The 13,472-nt window shown below is 44.4% G+C and overlaps 20 non-coding genes and 1 pseudogene across 20 annotated transcripts; all 21 read left to right on the forward strand.

Moving 5' to 3' along the window:
* Positions 1–391: 391 nt before the first annotated feature.
* LOC130400132 (5S ribosomal RNA) lies at positions 392–510 on the forward strand. The gene has a single exon (XR_008902611.1). It is a non-coding gene; the product is annotated as a 5S ribosomal RNA (ribosomal RNA).
* A 529-nt stretch (positions 511–1,039) lies between these two features.
* Positions 1,040–1,158, forward strand: LOC130396541 (5S ribosomal RNA). Its single transcript, XR_008899170.1, has one exon. It is a non-coding gene; the product is annotated as a 5S ribosomal RNA (ribosomal RNA).
* A 528-nt stretch (positions 1,159–1,686) lies between these two features.
* On the forward strand, positions 1,687–1,805 carry LOC130396542 (5S ribosomal RNA). Its single transcript, XR_008899171.1, has one exon. It is a non-coding gene; the product is annotated as a 5S ribosomal RNA (ribosomal RNA).
* Positions 1,806–2,334: 529 nt separating this feature from the next.
* On the forward strand, positions 2,335–2,453 carry LOC130396543 (5S ribosomal RNA). Its single transcript, XR_008899172.1, has one exon. It is a non-coding gene; the product is annotated as a 5S ribosomal RNA (ribosomal RNA).
* Positions 2,454–2,981: 528 nt separating this feature from the next.
* LOC130396545 (5S ribosomal RNA) lies at positions 2,982–3,100 on the forward strand. The gene has a single exon (XR_008899174.1). It is a non-coding gene; the product is annotated as a 5S ribosomal RNA (ribosomal RNA).
* Positions 3,101–3,629: 529 nt separating this feature from the next.
* LOC130396546 (5S ribosomal RNA) lies at positions 3,630–3,748 on the forward strand. The gene has a single exon (XR_008899175.1). It is a non-coding gene; the product is annotated as a 5S ribosomal RNA (ribosomal RNA).
* Positions 3,749–4,277: 529 nt separating this feature from the next.
* On the forward strand, positions 4,278–4,397 carry LOC130394659 (5S ribosomal RNA). The gene has a single exon (XR_008897796.1). It is a non-coding gene; the product is annotated as a 5S ribosomal RNA (ribosomal RNA).
* A 528-nt stretch (positions 4,398–4,925) lies between these two features.
* LOC130396547 (5S ribosomal RNA) lies at positions 4,926–5,044 on the forward strand. The gene has a single exon (XR_008899176.1). It is a non-coding gene; the product is annotated as a 5S ribosomal RNA (ribosomal RNA).
* Positions 5,045–5,571: 527 nt separating this feature from the next.
* On the forward strand, positions 5,572–5,690 carry LOC130396548 (5S ribosomal RNA). Its single transcript, XR_008899177.1, has one exon. It is a non-coding gene; the product is annotated as a 5S ribosomal RNA (ribosomal RNA).
* Positions 5,691–6,218: 528 nt separating this feature from the next.
* LOC130394877 (5S ribosomal RNA) lies at positions 6,219–6,336 on the forward strand. The gene has a single exon (XR_008897993.1). It is a non-coding gene; the product is annotated as a 5S ribosomal RNA (ribosomal RNA).
* Positions 6,337–6,866: 530 nt separating this feature from the next.
* LOC130400347 (5S ribosomal RNA) lies at positions 6,867–6,985 on the forward strand. The gene has a single exon (XR_008902826.1). It is a non-coding gene; the product is annotated as a 5S ribosomal RNA (ribosomal RNA).
* A 530-nt stretch (positions 6,986–7,515) lies between these two features.
* Positions 7,516–7,634, forward strand: LOC130396549 (5S ribosomal RNA). Its single transcript, XR_008899178.1, has one exon. It is a non-coding gene; the product is annotated as a 5S ribosomal RNA (ribosomal RNA).
* A 527-nt stretch (positions 7,635–8,161) lies between these two features.
* Positions 8,162–8,280, forward strand: LOC130396551 (5S ribosomal RNA). Its single transcript, XR_008899179.1, has one exon. It is a non-coding gene; the product is annotated as a 5S ribosomal RNA (ribosomal RNA).
* Positions 8,281–8,809: 529 nt separating this feature from the next.
* Positions 8,810–8,927, forward strand: LOC130394001 (5S ribosomal RNA). Its single transcript, XR_008897202.1, has one exon. It is a non-coding gene; the product is annotated as a 5S ribosomal RNA (ribosomal RNA).
* A 520-nt stretch (positions 8,928–9,447) lies between these two features.
* Positions 9,448–9,565, forward strand: LOC130394686 (5S ribosomal RNA). Its single transcript, XR_008897820.1, has one exon. It is a non-coding gene; the product is annotated as a 5S ribosomal RNA (ribosomal RNA).
* A 526-nt stretch (positions 9,566–10,091) lies between these two features.
* LOC130400473 (5S ribosomal RNA) lies at positions 10,092–10,210 on the forward strand. Its single transcript, XR_008902956.1, has one exon. It is a non-coding gene; the product is annotated as a 5S ribosomal RNA (ribosomal RNA).
* A 531-nt stretch (positions 10,211–10,741) lies between these two features.
* On the forward strand, positions 10,742–10,861 carry LOC130394057 (5S ribosomal RNA). The gene has a single exon (XR_008897253.1). It is a non-coding gene; the product is annotated as a 5S ribosomal RNA (ribosomal RNA).
* A 533-nt stretch (positions 10,862–11,394) lies between these two features.
* On the forward strand, positions 11,395–11,516 carry LOC130395838 (5S ribosomal RNA). The gene has a single exon (XR_008898846.1). It is a non-coding gene; the product is annotated as a 5S ribosomal RNA (ribosomal RNA).
* Positions 11,517–12,051: 535 nt separating this feature from the next.
* LOC130396219 (5S ribosomal RNA) lies at positions 12,052–12,172 on the forward strand (annotated as a pseudogene).
* Positions 12,173–12,695: 523 nt separating this feature from the next.
* LOC130395809 (5S ribosomal RNA) lies at positions 12,696–12,813 on the forward strand. Its single transcript, XR_008898819.1, has one exon. It is a non-coding gene; the product is annotated as a 5S ribosomal RNA (ribosomal RNA).
* A 527-nt stretch (positions 12,814–13,340) lies between these two features.
* LOC130399734 (5S ribosomal RNA) lies at positions 13,341–13,459 on the forward strand. Its single transcript, XR_008902235.1, has one exon. It is a non-coding gene; the product is annotated as a 5S ribosomal RNA (ribosomal RNA).
* The last annotated feature ends 13 nt before the right edge of the window (positions 13,460–13,472 follow it).

Raw genomic sequence — 13,472 nt, forward strand, 5'->3', positions numbered from 1 at the left:
ATGAGGACAGTATAGTGATACTGCCAGCAGGGAGCACCAGAGAGCTGAAACGACAGTTGTACTATTTCTTAAACTTTCACCAACACAAACACGCACGCTCACTTCAGATCATGGGAGGACGTCAAAAAATCACCACCCATTCTCTGACACTTTAACCGTTAACCTTGGTTCAAACATTTAACATCACACGCACACGCAGTGTATTTCAGATAATTAATGAATTCAGATGTCACAATGATCGTTTACATGGATAAGGAGTCCTACTGAATCAATTACTGCCGTTTATATCTAACTAATGATTGTTTTTGTAAAAGTGTAACGTCGAGCCTCAGCAGCTTTCTCACTCCTTATGTGCTACTGTATAAAACCTGGTTTTGCGCCTGCACTAATTGCTTTCGGCCATACCACCCTGAACACGCCCGATCTCGTCTGATCTCGGAAGCTAAGCAGGGTCGGGCCTGGTTAGTACTTGGATGGGAGACCGCCTGGGAATACCAGGTGCTGTAAGCTTTTTCTTTTTCAACTCGAGCTCATTGACTCCGTGGCCTACCGTGGCGTACCGTGACCTGATGTTTACTGCCAACCGCTTTGGAGGATTTAAGCAACATACAAAAACTGACAACGTCTCTCAAAACTATTTTTGTGAAACATGAGGACAGTATAGTGATACTGCCAGCAGGGAGCACCAGAGAGCTGAAACGACAGTTGTACATTTCTTAAACTTTCACCAACACAAACACGCACGCTCACTTCAGATCATGGGAGGACGTCAAAAAATCACCACCCATTCTCTGACACTTTAACCGTTAACCTTGGTTCAAACATTTAACATCACACGCACACGCAGTGTATTTCAGATAATTAATGAATTCAGATGTCACAATGATCGTTTACATGGATAAGGAGTCCTACTGAATCAATTACTGCCGTTTATATCTAACTAATGATTGTTTTTGTAAAAGTGTAACGTCGAGCCTCAGCAGCTTTCTCACTCCTTATGTGCTACTGTATAAAACCTGGTTTTGCGCCTGCACTAATTGCTTACGGCCATACCACCCTGAACACGCCCGATCTCGTCTGATCTCGGAAGCTAAGCAGGGTCGGGCCTGGTTAGTACTTGGATGGGAGACCGCCTGGGAATACCAGGTGCTGTAAGCTTTTTCTTTTTCAACTCGAGCTCATTGACTCCGTGGCCTACCGTGGCGTACCGTGACCTGATGTTTACTGCCAACCGCTTTGGAGGATTTAAGCAACATACAAAAACTGACAACGTCTCTCAAAACTATTTTTGTGAAACATGAGGACAGTATAGTGATACTGCCAGCAGGGAGCACCAGAGAGCTGAACCGACAGTTGTACATTTCTTAAACTTTCACCAACACAAACACGCACGCTCACTTCAGATCATGGGAGGACGTCAAAAAATCACCACCCATTCTCTGACACTTTAACCGTTAACCTTGGTTCAAACATTTAACATCACACGCACACGCAGTGTATTTCAGATAATTAATGAATTCAGATGTCACAATGATCGTTTACATGGATAAGGAGTCCTACTGAATCAATTACTGCCGTTTATATCTAACTAATGATTGTTTTTGTAAAAGTGTAACGTCGAGCCTCAGCAGCTTTCTCACTCCTTATGTGCTACTGTATAAAACCTGGTTTGCGCCTGCACTAATTGCTTACGGCCATACCACCCTGAACACGCCCGATCTCGTCTGATCTCGGAAGCTAAGCAGGGTCGGGCCTGGTTAGTACTTGGATGGGAGACCGCCTGGGAATACCAGGTGCTGTAAGCTTTTCTTTTTCAACTTCGAGCTCATTGACTCCGTGCCTACCGTGGCGTACCGTGACCTGATGTTTACTGCCAACCGCTTTGGAGGATTTAAGCAACATACAAAAACTGACAACGTCTCTCAAAACTATTTTTGTGAAACATGAGGACAGTATAGTGATACTGCCAGCAGGGAGCACCAGAGAGCTGAACCGACAGTTGTACATTTCTTAAACTTTCACCAACACAAACACGCACGCTCACTTCAGATCATGGGAGGACGTCAAAAAAATCACCACCCATTCTCTGACACTTTAACCGTTAACCTTGGTTCAAACATTTAACATCACACGCACACGCAGTGTATTTCAGATAATTAATGAATTCAGATGTCACAATGATCGTTTACATGGATAAGGAGTCCTACTGAATCAATTACTGCCGTTTATATCTAACTAATGATTGTTTTTGTAAAAGTGTAACGTCGAGCCTCAGCAGCTTTCTCACTCCTTATGTGCTACTGTATAAAACCTGGTTTTGCGCCTGCACTAATTGCTTACGGCCATACCACCCTGAACACGCCCGATCTCGTCTGATCTCGGAAGCTAAGCAGGGTCGGGCCTGGTTAGTACTTGGATGGGAGACCGCCTGGGAATACCAGGTGCTGTAAGCTTTTTCTTTTTCAACTCGAGCTCATTGACTCCGTGGCCTACCGTGGCGTACCGTGACCTGATGTTTACTGCCAACCGCTTTGGAGGATTTAAGCAACATACAAAAACTGACAACGTCTCTCAAAACTATTTTGTGAAACATGAGGACAGTATAGTGATACTGCCAGCAGGGAGCACCAGAGAGCTGAACCGACAGTTGTACATTTCTTAAACTTTCACCAACACAAACACGCACGCTCACTTCAGATCATGGGAGGACGTCAAAAAATCACCACCCATTCTCTGACACTTTAACCGTTAACCTTGGTTCAAACATTTAACATCACACGCACACGCAGTGTATTTCAGATAATTAATGAATTCAGATGTCACAATGATCGTTTACATGGATAAGGAGTCCTACTGAATCAATTACTGCCGTTTATATCTAACTAATGATTGTTTTTGTAAAAGTGTAACGTCGAGCCTCAGCAGCTTTCTCACTCCTTATGTGCTACTGTATAAAACCTGGTTTTGCGCCTGCACTAATTGCTTACGGCCATACCACCCTGAACACGCCCGATCTCGTCTGATCTCGGAAGCTAAGCAGGGTCGGGCCTGGTTAGTACTTGGATGGGAGACCGCCTGGGAATACCAGGTGCTGTAAGCTTTTTCTTTTTCAACTCGAGCTCATTGACTCCGTGGCCTACCGTGGCGTACCGTGACCTGATGTTTACTGCCAACCGCTTTGGAGGATTTAAGCAACATACAAAAACTGACAACGTCTCTCAAAACTATTTTTGTGAAACATGAGGACAGTATAGTGATACTGCCAGCAGGGAGCACCAGAGAGCTGAACCGACAGTTGTACATTTCTTAAACTTTCACCAACACAAACACGCACGCTCACTTCAGATCATGGGAGGACGTCAAAAAATCACCACCCATTCTCTGACACTTTAACCGTTAACCTTGGTTCAAACATTTAACATCACACGCACACGCAGTGTATTTCAGATAATTAATGAATTCAGATGTCACAATGATCGTTTACATGGATAAGGAGTCCTACTGAATCAATTACTGCCGTTTATATCTAACTAATGATTGTTTTTGTAAAAGTGTAACGTCGAGCCTCAGCAGCTTTCTCACTCCTTATGTGCTACTGTATAAAACCTGGTTTTGCGCCTGCACTAATTGCTTACGGCCATACCACCCTGAACACGCCCGATCTCGTCTGATCTCGGAAGCTAAGCAGGGTCGGGCCTGGTTAGTACTTGGATGGGAGACCGCCTGGGAATACCAGGTGCTGTAAGCTTTTTCTTTTTCAACTCGAGCTCATTGACTCCGTGGCCTACCGTGGCGTACCGTGACCTGATGTTTACTGCCAACCGCTTTGGAGGATTTAAGCAACATACAAAAACTGACAACGTCTCTCAAAACTATTTTTGTGAAACATGAGGACAGTATAGTGATACTGCCAGCAGGGAGCACCAGAGAGCTGAACCGACAGTTGTACATTTCTTAAACTTTCACCAACACAAACACGCACGCTCACTTCAGATCATGGGAGGACGTCAAAAAATCACCACCCATTCTCTGACACTTTAACCGTTAACCTTGGTTCAAACATTTAACATCACACGCACACGCAGTGTATTTCAGATAATTAATGAATTCAGATGTCACAATGATCGTTTACATGGATAAGGAGTCCTACTGAATCAATTACTGCCGTTTATATCTAACTAATGATTGTTTTTGTAAGAGTGTAACGTCGAGCCTCAGCAGCTTCCTCACTCCTTATGTGCTACTGTATAAAACCTGGTTTTGCGCCTGCACTAATTGCTTACGGCCATACCACCCTGAACACGCCCGATCTCGTCTGATCTCGGAAGCTAAGCAGGGTCGGGCCTGGTTAGTACTTGGATGAGGAGACCGCCTGGGAATACCAGGTGCTGTAAGCTTTTTCTTTTTCAACTCGAGCTCATTGCCTCCGTGGCCTACCGTGGCGTACCGTGACCTGATGTTTACTGCCAACCGCTTTGGAGGATTTAAGCAACATACAAAACTGACAACGTCTCTCAAAACTATTTTTGTGAAACATGAGGACAGTATAGTGATACTGCCAGCAGGGAGCACCAGAGAGCTGAACCGACAGTTGTACATTTCTTAAACTTTCACCAACACAAACACGCACGCTCACTTCAGATCATGGGAGGACGTCAAAAAATCACCACCCATTCTCTGACACTTTAACCGTTAACCTTGGTTCAAACATTTAACATCACACGCACACGCAGTGTATTTCAGATAATTAATGAATTCAGATGTCACAATGATCGTTTACATGGATAAGGAGTCCTACTGAATCAATTACTGCCGTTTATATCTAACTAATGATTGTTTTTGTAAAGTGTAACGTCGAGCCTCAGCAGCTTTCCTCACTCCTTATGTGCTACTGTATAAAACCTGGTTTTGCGCCTGCACTAATTGCTTACGGCCATACCACCCTGAACACGCCCGATCTCGTCTGATCTCGGAAGCTAAGCAGGGTCGGGCCTGGTTAGTACTTGGATGGGAGACCGCCTGGGAATACCAGGTGCTGTAAGCTTTTCTTTTTCAACTCGAGCTCATTGCCTCCGTGGCCTACCGTGGCGTACCGTGACCTGATGTTTACTGCCAACCGCTTTGGAGGATTTAAGCAACATACAAAACTGACAACGTCTCTCAAAACTATTTTTGTGAAACATGAGGACAGTATAGTGATACTGCCAGCAGGGAGCACCAGAGAGCTGAACCGACAGTTGTACATTTCTTAAACTTTCACCAACACAAACACGCACGCTCACTTCAGATCATGGGAGGACGTCAAAAAATCACCACCCATTCTCTGACACTTTAACCGTTAACCTTGGTTCAAACATTTAACATCACACGCACACGCAGTGTATTTCAGATAATTAATGAATTCAGATGTCACAATGATCGTTTACATGGATAAGGAGTCCTACTGAATCAATTACTGCCGTTTATATCTAACTAATGATTGTTTTTGTAAAAGTGTAACGTCGAGCCTCAGCAGCTTTCTCACTCCTTATGTGCTACTGTATAAAACCTGGTTTTGCGCCTGCACTAATTGCTTACGGCCATACCACCCTGAACACGCCCGATCTCGTCTGATCTCGGAAGCTAAGCAGGGTCGGGCCTGGTTAGTACTTGGATGGGAGACCGCCTGGGAATACCAGGTGCTGTAAGCTTTTTCTTTTTCAACTCGAGCTCATTGACTCCGTGGCCTACCGTGGTGTACCGTGACCTGATGTTTACTGCCAACCGCTTTGGAGGATTTAAGCAACATACAAAAACTGACAACGTCTCTCAAAACTATTTTTGTGAAACATGAGGACAGTATAGTGATACTGCCAGCAGGGAGCACCAGAGAGCTGAACCGACAGTTGTACATTTCTTAAACTTTCACCAACACAAACACGCACGCTCACTTCAGATCATGGGAGGACGTCAAAAAATCACCACCCATTCTCTGACACTTTAACCGTTAACCTTGGTTCAAACATTTAACATCACACGCACACGCAGTGTATTTCAGATAATTAATGAATTCAGATGTCACAATGATCGTTTACATGGATAAGGAGTCCTACTGAATCAATTACTGCCGTTTATATCTAACTAATGATTGTTTTTGTAAAAGTGTAACGTCAAGCCTCAGCAGCTTCTCACTCCTTATGTGCTACTGTATAAAACCTGGTTTTGCGCCTGCACTAATTGCTTCGGCCATACCACCCTGAACACGCCCGATCTCGTCTGATCTCGGAAGCTAAGCAGGGTCGGGCCTGGTTAGTACTTGGATGGGAGACCGCCTGGGAATACCAGGTGCTGTAAGCTTTTTCTTTTTCAACTCGAGCTCATTGCCTCCGTGGCCTACCGTGGCGTACCGTGACCTGATGTTTACTGCCAACCGCTTTGGAGGATTAAAGCAACATACAAAAACTGACAACGTCTCTCAAAACTATTTTTGTGAAACATGAGGACAGTATAGTGATACTGCCAGCAGGGAGCACCAGAGAGCTGAAACGACAGTTGTACCTTTCTTAAACTTTCACCAACACAAACACGCACGCTCACTTCAGATCATGGGAGGACGTCAAAAAATCACCACCCATTCTCTGACACTTTAACCGTTAACCTTGGTTCAAACATTTAACATCACACGCACACGCAGTGTATTTCAGATAATTAATGAATTCAGATGTCACAATGATCGTTTACATGGATAAGGAGTCCTACTGAATCAATTACTGCCGTTTATATCTAACTAATGATTGTTTTTGTAAAAGTGTAACGTCGAAGCCTCAGCAGCTTTCTCACTCCTTATGTGCTACTGTATAAAACCTGGTTTTGCGCCTGCACTAATTGCTTACGGCCATACCACCCTGAACACGCCCGATCTCGTCTGATCTCGGAAGCTAAGCAGGGTCGGGCCTGGTTAGTACTTGGAGGGGAGACCGCCTGGGAATACCAGGTGCTGTAAGCTTTTTCTTTTTCAACTCGAGCTCATTGACTCCGTGGCCTACCGTGGTGTACCGTGACCTGATGTTTACTGCCAACCGCTTTGGAGGATTTAAGCAACATACAAAAACTGACAACGTCTCTCAAAACTATTTTTGTGAAACATGAGGACAGTATAGTGATACTGCCAGCAGGGAGCACCAGAGAGCTGAACCGACAGTTGTACATTTCTTAAACTTTCATCCCAACACAAACACGCACGCTCACTTCAGATCATGGGAGGACGTCAAAAAAATCACCACCCATTCTCTGACACTTTAACCGTTAACCTTGGTTCAAACATTTAACATCACACGCACACGCAGTGTATTTCAGATAATTAATGAATTCAGATGTCACCATGATCGTTACATGGATAAGGAGTCCTACTGAATCAATTACTGCCGTTTATATCTAACTAATGATGTTTTTGTAAAAGTGTAACGTCGAGCCTCAGCAGCTTTCTCACTCCTTATGTGCTACTGTATAAAACCTGGTTTTGCGTCTGCACTAATTGCTTACGGCCATACCACCCTGAACACGCCCGATCTCGTCTGATCTCGGAAGCTAAGCAGGGTCGGGCCTGGTTAGTACTTGGATGGGAGACCGCCTGGGAATACCAGGTGCTGTAAGCTTTTTCTTTTTCACTCGAGCTCATTGCCTCCGTGGCCTACCGTGGCTGTACCGTGACCTGATGTTTACTGCCAACCGCTTTGGAGGATTTAAGCAACATACAAAAACTGACAACGTCTCTCAAAACTATTTTTGTGAAACATGAGGACAGTATAGTGATACTGCCAGCAGGGAGCACCAGAGAGCTGAACCGACAGTTGTACATTTCTTAAACTTTCACCAACACAAACACGCACGCTCACTTCAGATCATGGGAGGACGTCAAAAATCACCACCCATTCTCTGACACTTTAACCGTTAACCTTGGTTCAAACATTAACATCACACGCACACGCAGTGTATTTCAGATAATTAATGAATTCAGATGTCACAATGATCGTTTACATGGATAAGGAGTCCTACTGAATCAATTACTGCCGTTTATATCTAACTAATGATTGTTTTTGTAAAAGTGTAACGTCAAGCCTCAGCAGCTTTCTCACTCCTTATGTGCTACTGTATAAAACCTGGTTTTGCGCCTGCACTAATTGCTTACGGCCATACCACCCTGAACACGCCCGATCTCGTCTGATCTCGGAAGCTAAGCAGGGTCGGGCCTGGTTAGTACTTGGATGGGAGACCGCCTGGGAATACCAGGTGCTGTAAGCTTTTTCTTTTTCAACTCGAGCTCATTGACTCCGTGGCCTACCGTGGCGTACCGTGACCTGATGTTTACTGCCAACCGCTTTGGAGGATTTAAGCAACATACAAAAACTGACAACGTCTCTCAAAACTATTTTTGTGAAACATGAGGACAGTATAGTGATACTGCCAGCAGGGAGCACCAGAGAGCTGAACCGACAGTTGTACATTTCTTAAACTTTCACCAACACAAACACGCACGCTCACTTCAGATCATGGGAGGACGTCAAAAAATCACCACCCATTCTCTGACACTTTAACCGTTAACCTTGGTTCAAACATTTAACATCACACGCACACGCAGTGTATTTCAGATAATTAATGAATTCAGATGTCACAATGATCGTTTACATGGATAAGGAGTCCTACTGAATCAATTACTGCCGTTTATATCTAACTAATGATTGTTTTTGTAAAAGTGTAACGTCGAGCCTCAGCAGCTTTCTCACTCCTTATGTGCTACTGTATAAAACCTGGTTTTGCGCCTGCACTAATTGCTTACGGCCATACCACCCTGAACACGCCGATCTCGTCTGATCTCGGAAGCTAAGCAGGGTCGGGCCTGGTTAGTACTTGGATGGGAGACCGCCTGGGAATACCAGGTGCTGTAAGCTTTTTCTTTTTCAACTCGAGCTCATTGACTCCGTGGCGTACCGTGACCTGATGTTTACTGCCAACCGCTTTGGAGGATTTAAGCAACATACAAAAACTGACAACGTCTCTCAAAACTATTTTTGTGAAACATGAGGACAGTATAGTGATACTGCCAGCAGGGAGCACCAGAGAGCTGAACCGACACTTGTACATTTCTTAAACTTTCACCAACACAAACACGCACGCTCACTTCAGATCATGGGAGGACGTCAAAAAATCACCACCCATTCTCTGACACTTTAACCGTTAACCTTGGTTCAAACATTTAACATCACACGCACACGCAGTGTATTTCAGATAATTAATGAATTCAGATGTCACAATGATCGTTTTACATGGATAAGGAGTCCTACTGAATCAATTACTGCCGTTTATATCTAACTAATGATTGTTTTTGTAAAAGTGTAACGTCGAGCCTCAGCAGCTTTCTCACTCCTTATGTGCTACTGTATAAAACCTGGTTTTGCGCCTGCACTAATTGCTTACGGCCATACCACCCTGAACACGCCCGATCTCGTCTGATCTCGGAAGCTAGCAGGGTCGGGCCTGGTTAGTACTTGGATGGGAGACCGCCTGGGAATACCAGGTGCTGTAAGCTTTTTCTTTTTCAACTCGAGCTCATTGACTCCGTGGCCTACCGTGGCGTACCGTGACCTGATGTTTACTGCCAACCGCTTTGGAGGATTTAAGCAACATACAAAAACTGACAACGTCTCTCAAAACTATTTTGTGAAACATGAGGACAGTATAGTGATACTGCCAGCAGGGAGCACCAGAGAGCTGAACCGACAGTTGTACATTTCTTAAACTTTCACCAACACAAACACGCACGCTCAATTCAGATCATGGGAGGACGTCAAAAATCACCACCCATTCTCTGACACTTTAACCGTTAACCTTGGTTAAAACATTTAACATCACACGCACACGCAGTGTATTTCAGATAATTAATGAATTCAGATGTCACAATGATCGTTTACATGGATAAGGAGTCCTACTGAATCAATTACTGCCGTTTATATCTAACTAATGATTGTTTTTGTAAGAGTGTAACGTCGAGCCTCAGCAGCTTCTCACTCCTTATGTGCTACTGTATAAAACCTGGTTTTGCGCCTGCACTAATTGCTTACGGCCATACCACCCTGAACACGCCAGATCTCGTCTGATCTCGGAAGCTAAGCAGGGTCGGGCCTGGTTAGTACTTGGATGGGAGACCGCCTGGGAATACCAGGTGCTGTAAGCTTTTTCTTTTTCAACTCGAGCTCATTGACTCCGTGGCCCTACCGTGGCGTACCGTGACCTGATGTTTACTGCCAACCGCTTTGGAGGATTTAAGCAACATACAAAAACTGACAACGTCTCTCAAAACTATTTTTGTGAAACATGAGGACAGTATAGTGATACTGCCAGCAGGGAGCACCAGAGAGCTGAACCGACAGTTGTACATTTCTTAAACTTTCACCAACACAAACACGCACGCTCACTTCAGATCATGGGAGGACGTCAAAAAATCACCACCCATTCTCTGACACTTTAACCGTTAACCTTGGTTCATAACATTTAACATCACACGCACACGCAGTGTATTTCAGATAATTAATGAATTCAGATGTCACAATGATCGTTTACATGGATAAGGAGTCCTACTGAATCAATTACTGCCGTTTATATCTAACTAATGATTGTTTTTGTAAGAGTGTAACGTCGAGCCTCAGCAGCTTTCTCACTCCTTATGTGCTACTGTATAAAACCTGGTTTTGCGCCTGCACTAATTGCTTATGGCCATACCACCCTGAACACGCCCGAATCTCGTCTGATCTCGGAAGCTAAGCAGGGTCGGGCCTGGTTAGTACTTGGATGGGAGACCGCCTGGGAATACCAGGTGCTGTAAGCTTTTTCTTTTTCAAACTCGAGCTCATTGACTCCGTGCGTACCTACCGTGGCGTACCGTGACCTGATTTTTACTGCCAACCGCTTTGGAGGATTTAAGCAACATACAAAAACTGACAACGTCTCTCAAAACTATTTTTTGTGAAACATGAGGACAGTATAGTGATACTGCCAGCAGGGAGCACCAGAGAGCTGAACCGACAGTTGTACATTTCTTAAACTTTCACCAACACAAACACGCACGCTCACTTCAGATCATGGGAGGACGTCAAAAAATCACCACCCATTCTCTGACACTTTAACCGTTAACCTTGGTTCAAACATTTAACATCACACGCACACGCAGTGTATTTCAGATAATTAATGAATTCAGATGTCACAATGATCGTTTACATGGATAAGGAGTCCTACTGAATCAATTACTGCCGTTTATATCTAACTAATGATTGGTTTTGTAAAAGTGTAACGTCGAGCCTCAGCAGCTTCTCACTCCTTATGTGCTACTGTATAAAACCTGGTTTTGCGCCTGCACTAATTGCTTACGGCCATACCACCCTGAATCACGCCCGATCTCGTCTGATCTCGGAAGCTAATGCAGGGTCGGGCCTGGTTAGTACTTGGATGGGAGACCTGCCTGGGAATACCAGGTGCTGTAAGCTTTTTCTTTTTCAACTCGAGCTCATTGCCATCCGTGGCCTACCGTGGCGTACCGTGACCTGATGTTTACTGCCAACCGCTTTGGAGGATTTAAGCAACATACAAAACTGACAACGTCTCTCAAAACTATTTTTGTGAAACATGAGGACAGTATAGTGATACTGCCAGCAGGGAGCACCAGAGAGCTGAACCGACAGTTGTACACTTCTTAAACTTTTCATCACCAACACAAACACGCACGCTCACTTCAGATCATGGGAGGACGTCAAAAATCACCACCCATTCTCTGACACTTTAACCGTTAACCTTGGTTCAAACATTTAACATCACACGCACACGCAGTGTATTTCAGATAATTAATGAATTCATGATGTCACAATGATCGTTTACATGGATAAGGAGTCCTACTGAATCAATTACTGCCGTTTTATATCTAACTAATGATTGTTTTTGTAAGAGTGTAACGTCAAGCCTCAGCAGCTTTCTCACTCCTTATGTGCTACTGTATAAACCTGGTTTTGCGACCTGCACTTAATTGCTTACAGGCCCTACCACCTTGAAACCCGCCCGATCTCGTCTGATCTCAGAAGCTAAGCAGGGTTGGGCCATGGTTAGTACTTGATGGGAGACCGCCTGGGAATACCAGGTGCTGTAAGCTTTTTCTTTTTCAACTCGAGCTCATTGCCTCCGTGGCCTACCGTGGCGTACCGTGACCTGATGTTTACTGCCAACCGCTTTGGAGGATTAAGCAACATACAAAAATGACAACGTCTCTCAAAACTATTTTTGTGAAACATGAGGACAGTATAGTGATACTGCCAGCAGGGAGCACCAGAGAGCTGAACCGACAGTTGTACATTTCTTAAACTTTCACCACACAAACACCACGCATCACTTCAGATCATGGGAGGACGTCAAAAAATCACCACCCATTCTCTGACACTTTAACCGTTAACCTTGGTTCAAACATTTAACATAACACGCACACGCAGTGTATTTCAGATAATTAATGAATTCAGATGTCACAATGATCGTTTACTTGGATAAGGAGTCCTACTGAATCAATTACTGACGTTTATATCTAACTAATGATTGTTTTTGTAAAAGTGTAACGTCGAGCCTCAGCAGCTTTCTCACTCTTGTGCTACTGTATAAAACCTGGTTTTGCACCTGCACTAATTGCTTACGCCATACCACCCTGAACACGCCCGATCTCGTTTGATCTCGGAAGCTAAGCAGGGTCGGGTCTGGTTAGTACTTGGATGGGAGACCGCCTGGGAATACCAGGAGCTGTAAGCATTTTCTTTTTCAACTCGAGCTCATTGCCTCCGTGGCCTACCGTGGCGTACCGTGACCTGATTTTACTGCCAACCGCTTTGGGAGGATTTAAGCAACATACAAAAACTGACAACGTCTCTCAAACATGTTTTTGTGAAACATGAGGACAGTAGGATGACCTGCCAGCAGGGAGCACCAGAGGCTGAACTGACAGTTGTACATTTCTTAAACTTTCACCAACACAAACACGCACGCTCACTTCAGATCATGGGAGGAGTTCAAAAAATCACCACCCATTCTCTGACACTTTAACCGTTAACCTTGTTCAAACATTTAACATCACACCGCACACGCAGTGTATTTCAGATAATTAATGAATTCAGATGTCACAATGATCGTTTACAATGGATAAGGAGTCCTACTGAATCAATTACTGCCGTTTATATCTAACTAATGATTGTTTTTGTAAGAGTGTAACGTCGAGCCTCAGCAGCTTCTCACTCCTTATGTGCTACTGTATAAAACCTGGTTTTGCGCCTGCACTAATTGCTTATGGCCATACCACCCTGAACACGCCCGATCTCGTCTGATCTCGGAAGCTAAGCAGGGTCGGGCCTGGTTAGTACTTGGATGGGAGACCGCCTGGGAATACCAGGTGCTGTAAGCTTTTCTTTTTCAAC

The sequence above is a fragment of the Gadus chalcogrammus genome, chromosome 12 (genome assembly GCF_026213295.1).
Source record: "Gadus chalcogrammus isolate NIFS_2021 chromosome 12, NIFS_Gcha_1.0, whole genome shotgun sequence".
Classification (NCBI taxonomy): domain Eukaryota; kingdom Metazoa; phylum Chordata; class Actinopteri; order Gadiformes; family Gadidae; genus Gadus; species Gadus chalcogrammus.